Source organism: Sinocyclocheilus grahami, unplaced genomic scaffold (genome assembly GCF_001515645.1).
Source record: "Sinocyclocheilus grahami isolate Dianchi unplaced genomic scaffold, SAMN03320097.WGS_v1.1 scaffold281.1, whole genome shotgun sequence".
Taxonomy (NCBI): Eukaryota; Metazoa; Chordata; class Actinopteri; order Cypriniformes; family Cyprinidae; genus Sinocyclocheilus; species Sinocyclocheilus grahami.
This window is the reverse complement of record NW_015505460.1, coordinates 1,423,637-1,432,491: the sequence shown is the minus strand read 5'-3', so window position 1 is coordinate 1,432,491 and position 8,855 is coordinate 1,423,637. Positions and strand designations below refer to the sequence as shown.

At 38.5% G+C, this 8,855-nt stretch overlaps 2 long non-coding RNA genes across 2 annotated transcripts; both read right to left on the bottom strand.

The window, feature by feature from the left end:
• Positions 1–869: 869 nt before the first annotated feature.
• On the bottom strand, positions 870–1,514 carry LOC107600295 (uncharacterized). The gene is made up of 2 exons (XR_001610748.1): positions 1,396–1,514; positions 870–1,310 (listed from the first exon to the last, which is right to left on the bottom strand). It is a non-coding gene; the product is annotated as an uncharacterized lncRNA (long non-coding RNA).
• Positions 1,515–2,075: 561 nt separating this feature from the next.
• LOC107600296 (uncharacterized) lies at positions 2,076–7,188 on the bottom strand. The gene is made up of 3 exons (XR_001610749.1): positions 7,013–7,188; positions 6,853–6,924; positions 2,076–2,089 (listed from the first exon to the last, which is right to left on the bottom strand). It is a non-coding gene; the product is annotated as an uncharacterized lncRNA (long non-coding RNA).
• Positions 7,189–8,855: the final 1,667 nt, after the last annotated feature.

Genomic DNA, 8,855 nt, shown 5'->3' with positions numbered 1-8,855 from the left:
ATCTTTTGTGCGACAGTGGTTACTGGTCTCTAATTTGGATCACTGTATTTTCCACAAAATAAAGGTTTTTGTTGAAATGCCTCGGTTATTTTGTCAAACGTGTTAGTATAACAGTGGTATACCCACAGTTAATATTCCTCCTTATTTTGAGCAATGAAGATTAACAGCATTTTAGGGAAAAAAAATCAAGAATTTATAGAGTGTTCTCTAATGTTGCTCTCCACTGTACAAACAGGTTTTCCTGCAATTCATCTGTCCATTTACTTTCCTTGCACCCCTCGCTCATATCCTAAAGGGGTAGAGCTAAAACAAGGAAAAGCAGCAAGGAAAGGAACAGAATGCACAAGTAATGAAAACACAATTTAATGGATTCATTAAACAGCTGATTCATTCAGGAACAAAGCAAGTGACCAAAGCAAGAGCCACAGAAAGGTTTCCTCCCTCTGAGTAAGGGCCAAGGTGAATTTAGCCCAAAAGTATATCAGAGGACTGGCAAGTATTATAAAGCAGTGAGGGCAGGGTAAAGAAAGAGGTTTCTCAGCTGAAACCCAACCAGTTTGGTCCCATAATTAATGTTGACAGACAAGGCTGTACAAATGGCTTAAAGGCACATTTGCATAGTGTTTTTCCCTTAGCATTTTTGAAAAAGGTTGTCAAGTACTCATGCATGTGTACGGACTAAACGCATATTATAGGTTTTTAAAACGTCATGTTTGTAGTTTGAGAGTAGTATACGTCAAAAGCTCACAAAAGGCCCCCCCAAAATGAAAATTGGTAATTTCATAAACTGGATCTTTAGGATACTTGGGCATGAAAGGGTATTCCACAGCTGGGAGGCATATAAGACTCGAGTAACAGTGGGAATATTGGATGCTGCTCAGACTGGTATGGGGCAGGTGTAGTTGTGATCGTTGCAGGAATGGTCACTTCAATTTGGCTTTGGAAGCCATTCATATAAAGGAGGGAAGTTTGGGTATCAGGGATGTGGAGGTTGTTGTGGTGCTGGGGGAGCAGCTGGGTCACCTCTAGAGTAAAAGTATGGATCAAACACTGGCCTGGGATATATCTGAGGGAACATGTGTTGCTGGAAAGGATATTGAAAAGGTGGAGCTATAGCTGGCACAGTGGGAGGCAGGGTAGCAGGTACACCAGGATAATATGGAGGATACCACCAGGTTCTTCCAAAAGGGAAAGGGTCAAACATCTGTTGCATGTCTGGGTCAGCAGGCATGGTTGGGGCTATCGTTGGCCGTGTCAGAGGACAGGAAAGAGTGACCTCCTGGTCACAAAGGGAGTCGCATTTCAGTGTCCTGAGGAAGACATGAACATCAATTAGTGTAAACCTAGTATAACTAGACATGCTATGAATGACAGTCCCGTCAAATGCACTTTTACCATCATTAGCCAACAGCTTCCTGTGAATGGTGCAGTGACAACCACTGAACCATCAGTAATCTCCAATGTGAAGGAGCATTAAGTGTACATTAGAAGCAGAGGCTGCCATAATCCATCAACTAAAAGCAGAAAACAAGTCAAGCTTAAGGTCCTTTCAGCTTTTTGATTGAATGCAAATTAGTGGACTTGCCTAGAACTTTAACATCTGCTCTGACCTCAAGTGTGGCAATCATGCCAGTGGAGAGGCAGGACACTGTAGGGAGTAGAGGACTAACAGAACAAGACATTCGCACTGGAGCTCCCATTATAATGAGCGGCAGAATATATCTTCCACCCTTTTAGGAGATGAAAAATAAATGAAACTCATGCAAGAGATCACATGGTTGAAGCATTACTCTGCACTTAACACCTTTATCATAACTAACCTGTTTTTTGACATGACAGCCCCGGTATGGAGCAACAAGAGACATCCCTGTGTGCTCGCTTCAGTGAGAAACCACAGTTGGCTGGAATCTCAGACAAAGGCATTGGAGACCCCTCTCCTGACAGTCAAGTTAGGTCTATAAAAAAAAATATATAATAATAATAATAATAATAATAATAAATAAAAATAAAATGCATGCAACAAACCACAACTCACCTCGGTCAACCAGAAAGTGTGGCATTCTCAACCCTGGAATGCACAAGATCATTGCTACACTTCACAGAAGAGCCCAGACGTTGCAGTTTAGCAGGGAGAAACCGCGCTTAAAGAAAGCAATCAAGTTGACACACTACACACACACACGATCTCAAGTTACCTTCCTCATTTGACTGGTGCCCATCAAACTCTGACCTCAACATGTTTGATGTTGACCACCAACTAAAAGTTTGCCAAAACTGACTTTTTTCAGAGACCGCTCCATAAGCAGCACCTGCTTCAGAAAAGGCCTCAGGATCAGCCCTGAAAGAAGAGCTCAGTGTCATCACAGACATTGTGAAAAGTAAGAGGTCTATTGTCCAAGGCTTGGTGAGTTCTCAAACGAATACCAAGAAATTCACAATTATTGGGGGAAAACCTTAACTCTACAGCTTAACACGCTTATTGAGACATATTGTCGTATTTGTACTCACTTTTAAATCACTCGGTGATATTGGACAACCAATCAAATCTGTTCATCAGTCAGCTTGTTATTTTCACCTGTGCCTCATTATGCTGAGAGTTAAAACAGGGGTTGAATTTGAAATAGTACACTAGCATATGACTCCAGAGCAGTATGCGAGTGTGCTATTTGAGTTTCAGCTAAGATACAGAACATTTATGGTGTCTTTATTGATAGGACTGGGACTGGGGGTGTGGGGGTGGCACAGTGACTTGGTGGTTAGCACTGTGGTCTCACAGCAAGAAGGTCCCCGATTCGAGCTCCAGCAGGGACAGGAGGCCTTTCTGTGGGGTTTGCATGTTTTCCCTGTGTTTACGCTGGGTACTCCGGTTTCCTCCCACAGCCCAAAGACATGCAGGTTAGGTTAACTGAAAACTAAATTGTCCCTGGACGTGTGTGTAATAGCCAGAGGCGAAACAAGATGAAGTGCAAAATTAATAAACGAGGCCCTTCTAAAATATTATTTTGTTAATATATCTTTGTTACCTAGATATATATTTATACAACAAACAAAAAGTAGTTAAAACACATATAATATATAAAATAAATTGTTAATTTTTTTTAAAACAAAGTGCTTATTCTTTAACAAAATATCAATGATCATCTTTATGACAGAAGATACAATACTGTACAGTACAATCTTGAAGATACAGTACAATCTTCATATTTACAGTAACGGATTGTCAACTTAAAAATGGTGCTTACGAACCTTAGCTACAGCAAATGCTGTCACCATGTCCTCCATATCCAAAGACCTTCGTATTATAGCAAAATAGCTCAAAAGGGAAATGTACATAAATAATTACAATTAATTATAATTCATTACAATTATTTACCTCAGCTGCCAGTAGTAACTGTAGCAGAATTAATATTACAATCAACTAATCTGTTCGTCCAGTGAACATTCAGTATAATTTCATATCAACTCTAAGAAAGGATATTTTCGTGGCCACAGAAAATAACTTTCTTACAGTAATGCATTAGAGCAAGTAGCTATAGATCGGATCGTAAAAGGGACACTATTCACAAGCGGCGACAGAACCAGAAACTCAAGTAATTTGTGCACAAAAGTTTTATTAACTAAACACTAACACATAACTAATCTAGACAAAGAAACAAACATACAAATCACTCATTCATGGGGAGGTTGGAAGTGGATGACTGAAACCATTAGAGAAATCAGAGAATGCAGTTATGGAAAAGGAGTCAGTTAACCACCTGAGTGAAACTATCAGTGCCGTTTTATAATGGGGTCTACAGCTTATCCTAAACCTCTGTTTCGTTTAGTTAAATGTACGATACTTGCTTTGCTTTGGCCTTGAACGAGTGTACGGATGCAGTCTCGGATGAAAGTCTTGATGGTTTGGAGGTTCGGTGGTGGAGTCGTCGCGAACACGTTCTTCCACGTTGGAGTGAACTCCAAAAAGATGTTATTCTGACTCTGTGGTGGTCGGGAGAGTTTTCTCCCAGATGGAAAGTGAAGGCATGGCTGTAGTTGAGGCCTGCCAGGCACTGCTGTGCCGGCCCCGGTAGGGTGATGAGAGCAGAGACAAGAGACAAAAGCCAAAAACCCAAAAAGCCCAGCAGGGTCACTGATGTGAGGCCTTATAAGTTCGAAGCAGGTCACACCTCCCAGGATTTGAGTGAGCCAATGAGGAGTGAACCAATGAGGAATACCTTTGGAGGGAAATTTTACCATCCTTTGCCTCTATCATGGTGTTTTGCATATGAAACTCGAATGGGTGTTCAAGAGAAGAAGCTTCAAGATTCTTATAATATTAACGTGTTGCATAGGTATCAACATATAATATAAACTCTCATTTAGATCATGAAAATACGAACTCATAGATACCAAACATGGTATAGGTGAGGTTATATTAACTAGTGATATATCATAAGCATGCATAAAACAGTATACAATACACAAGACCATATACAAAGAGGTAGTAATCATACACAAAGACCTGGGGATATGCTTGATAGGAAAGTCAGAGAAAAATGTGTCTATGAATTAATGAAAGAAGTAATTTCTTATAGCAGAATGTGTCTGTTTTAGAGAGAATTGAGTAGGGAGGAAGATTCTCTCAACATACTTTTAGGTTGTAAAGTTTATCTGATCTGGCTGAGGTGTCCTGGCCTGGAGATCGTTCACAGACGTATAGGCACCGAGTCTCGTGTTGGGTGAGGGATCTGTGATTGTTTGTTAATCTAATGAATAATTGTGTGTCTGATTGGTCCAAATGCTACAGTATGTTCTGTTCAATTGAAATTAGTGCCAGTGCTGACAGCCTCTCTTGGTTCATTGCTGACCTGTGGTATGTTTTTATCAGCTTTACTAGTTTTATTACTTGACAACTAATTATGTTAACTCAACTAATTTAATGTAGAAGAGCTAAATAAATAATGTAAAATAAGTAAATGCAATAATATTTATTTATATTGATTCGTAGGCTCCCCACTGGCAGCAAGACACAGTACCCAGGGATGCAAACTAATCATAGTCAAGTCAAGTCACCTTTATTTATATAGCGCTTTTAACAACACAGATTGTCAAAGCAACTTTACAGAGTTAAATAGGAAAATAGTGTGTCAATAATGCAAAATGACAATAGTAAACACTCAATTTTCAGTTAAAGGCAGTTCATCATTGAATTCAGTGATGTCATCATCCAGCTCAGTTAAGTTTAAATAGTATCTGTGCAATCAAGTCGACGATATCATAATATATAGTATATACATAGTATACATAGTACATAGTATATATCGTAATTTAGATATATTTTTGAGATGGAAAAATGCAGTTTTACAAATGCTAGAAACATGGATTTCACTGATGATATCTCCCAAGGGTAACATGTAAAGCGTGAAGAGTAACAGCCCTAGTACTGAGCCTTGAGGTACTCCATGCTGCACTTGAGATCGATATGATTCCTCTTCATTCACTGCTACGAATTGATGGTGGTCAGATAAGTACGATTAGAACCATGCTAATGCACTTCCACTAATGCCAACAAAGTTTTCTAGTCTATTCAAAAGAATGTTGTAGTCAATAGTGTCGAACGCAGCGCTAAGATCTAATAGCACTAATAGAGAGATACAACCACGATCAGATGATAAGAGCAGGTCATTTGTAACTCTAATGAGAGCAGTCTCAGTACTATGATACGGTCTAAATCCTGACTGGAAATTCTCACAGATACCATTTTTCTCTAAGAAGGAATATAATTGTGAGGATACTACTTTTTCTAGTATCTTGGACAGAAAAGGGAGATTCGAGATCGGTCTGTAATTAACTAGTTCTTTGGGGTCAAGTTGTGTTTTTTTAATGAGAGGCTTAATAACAGCCAGTTTGAAGGTTTTGGGGACATATCCTAATGACAATGACGAATTAATAATAGTCATAAGAGGATCTATAACTTCTGGAAGCACCTCTTTTAGGAGCTTAGATGGAATAGGGTCTAACATACATGACAAAGACGAGCACCCCCCTTCAAAATAAAACCCTACATTTTTTAAACACTTATAATAATTTAAAGCCTTTATTGTTATTTTTTAACTCTGCCAAAAATTCACTTTAAATGTTCACTTTCATTCGTGAAGAAGATGAGGAAAATTGTCTCCTTGTGGAAAACAAAGGTATAAAAGGATAAAAATTACATGAAATTACCATTATATCCAATAGATGGCAGCAGAGGATCACCCATTAGCTCAGTTGCCATTTCAACTCCCTATTTTTTTCCACAGCTTGCTTTTGGATTTATTATTAAAGGAAGTCACAAAGTCTCATGTCATTTAAAAATGAATAAATAAGCCCAACAGACACCAACAGCCTAGTATGATAAAAAAAATTGAAATAACTAGTTAACTACAAGTTAAGTTAATTATTAATGGTATAATAATTAAATAATGCATTAAATATTGTGGCTTTTTTTTTTTAGATTTAATTAAAAAATTACATTTTTCAAACATTGCCTAAAAAGGACACATCAAAGGAGAGCTTTAAGTTATCTTTACCTGTAGAAGCTGCTAAAGGAAACACAGACTTGTTGCTGCTTTAGTTTTGTTACTCTGAATTTACTCTGCATCACTTAAAGGGTTAGTTCACCCAAAAATGAAAATTAGCTTGTTTTACTCACCTTCGAAGTATCCTAGGTGTATATGACTTTATTCTTTCAGACAAATCCAGTCGGAGTTATATTAAAATTTGTCCTGGCTATTTCAAGCTCTATCATATATATACCCTTTAAAGCACAGCTCTGTTTTGACTTCGGCTTGTTAGATCATTCAGATGACAGTTCATTCTGTCAACTGCTACAGCGCAAGATCATTGCTACACTTCACAGAAGAGCCCAGACATGCAGCTTAGCTTTAGCAGGCAGAAACCGCACTTACATCAAACAGATCAAGTTAAGTTATAGTCACCACTTTTTAAAAAAAGAAAAAAATCCCGTTTTAAGTTTTGGATCTCAAATTACCTTCCTCATTTGACTGGTGGCCATCAGACTCCACTGAGCTCAACACAGATGTTTTCACATCACTATGAGATACCGTACTTTGAACACCAATTAAAAGTTTGCCAAAATGGACTGTGTTTTCAGAGACTGCTCCATAAGCTGCACCTGCTTCAGAAAAGGCCTCAGGATCAGCCCTTAAAGAAGTGCCATCACAGCCATTGTGAAAAGTAAGATGAGTTGTCAAATGAGTAGTGATGTTACGTTCGTGTGTCGAGAAATCCCGGCAGCTTTCAGTGAAGCACGTATCGAGGCTTGTATCGCTTTAGACCAGTGACGTCATTAATGACATCCGAAGCCTCACTTGGCGCAGGAAGGGGCTCGAATCTTGTAAATTCACAATCCTCTGCCCTGTTAAACCTAGCCACTTTCCAGTTTTAGACTAATAATATTGCCCCTCCTGCTTATTATAGGCAAAGACTTGATTTACAAGATCATTGCTACACTTCACAGAAGAGCCCAGACATGCAGCTTAGCTTTAGCAGGCAGAAACCGCACTTACATTAAACAGATCAAGTTAAGTTATAGTCACCACTTTTTAAAAAAATCCCATTTTAAGTTTTGGATCTCAAATTACCTTCCTCATTTGACTGGTGGCCATCAGACTCCACTGAGCTCAACACAGATGTTTTCACATCACTATGAGATACCGTACTTTGAACACCAATTAAAAGTTTGCCAAAATGGACTGTGTTTTCAGAGACTGCTCCATAAGCTGCACCTGCTTCAGAAAAGGCCTCAGGATCAGCCCTTAAAGAAGTGCCATCACAGCCATTGTGAAAAGTAAGATGAGTTGTCAAATGAGTAGTGATGTTACGTTCGTGTGTCGAGAAATCCCGGCAGCTTTCAGTGAAGCACGTATCAAGGCTTGTATCGCTTTAGACCAGTGATGTCATTAATGACATCCGAAGCCTCACTTGGCGCAGGAAGGGGTTCGAATCTTGTAAATTCACAATCCTCTGCCCTGTTAAACCTAGCCACTTTCCAGTTTTAGACTAATAATATTGCCCCTCCTGCTTATTATAGGCAAAGACTTGATTTACACATTAATTTCAAGCCAATACGTTTATTACACAGTTATGTTATATTATGTTATGCAATCATTATATACCACTAGAAAATACATATTATATTCATGTAAACAGTCTATGTGGAAATGGATTTTTTCTTCACCTTTATTTCTAAGCCTTAACTGGCACAAAATACAGTGTATCACAGATCACATCAGGTCATCTGTAGTGTATCTGCTTGTTTTACACTCTTTGGCCACCAGGTGGTATTGTGAGCAAATGAAGCCTCGAGAAATGAACCCTTTTGTGAATCACTTGGCTGAAAAGATTCAATGAGTCATGAGGCTTCATCTCTCCATCACTACAAATGAGCACCAAAAAAATTCACAGTTATTGAAAGAACCTTAACTATAAAGGTTGACAAGTTTATGGAAGTATTCTGTGCTATTTGTAATTGCTCAGTGATATTGGTTGACCAATAAAATCTGTTAATCAATCAGCTTGTTGTTTTCACCTGTACCTCATTATGCCGAGACTTAAGACGGGAGCTGAATTTGACTGCAGAGCAGTATGCTGGTATGCTATTTGAAACTCAACCAACATACAGCATACTCAGAACATTTGATGCCTTTATTAATATGAGTCAGTAGGTTACAAAAATATTCTTTATTTATTGTTATGCATTTTGTAAAAACAGGATTCAAAGATTTCATAGTACATGTATTAAACAGATTTATACATGCAGGGAGAGAGCTTTTAAAATGACTAATTACTCCTCTTTAATGTATTCATTACAC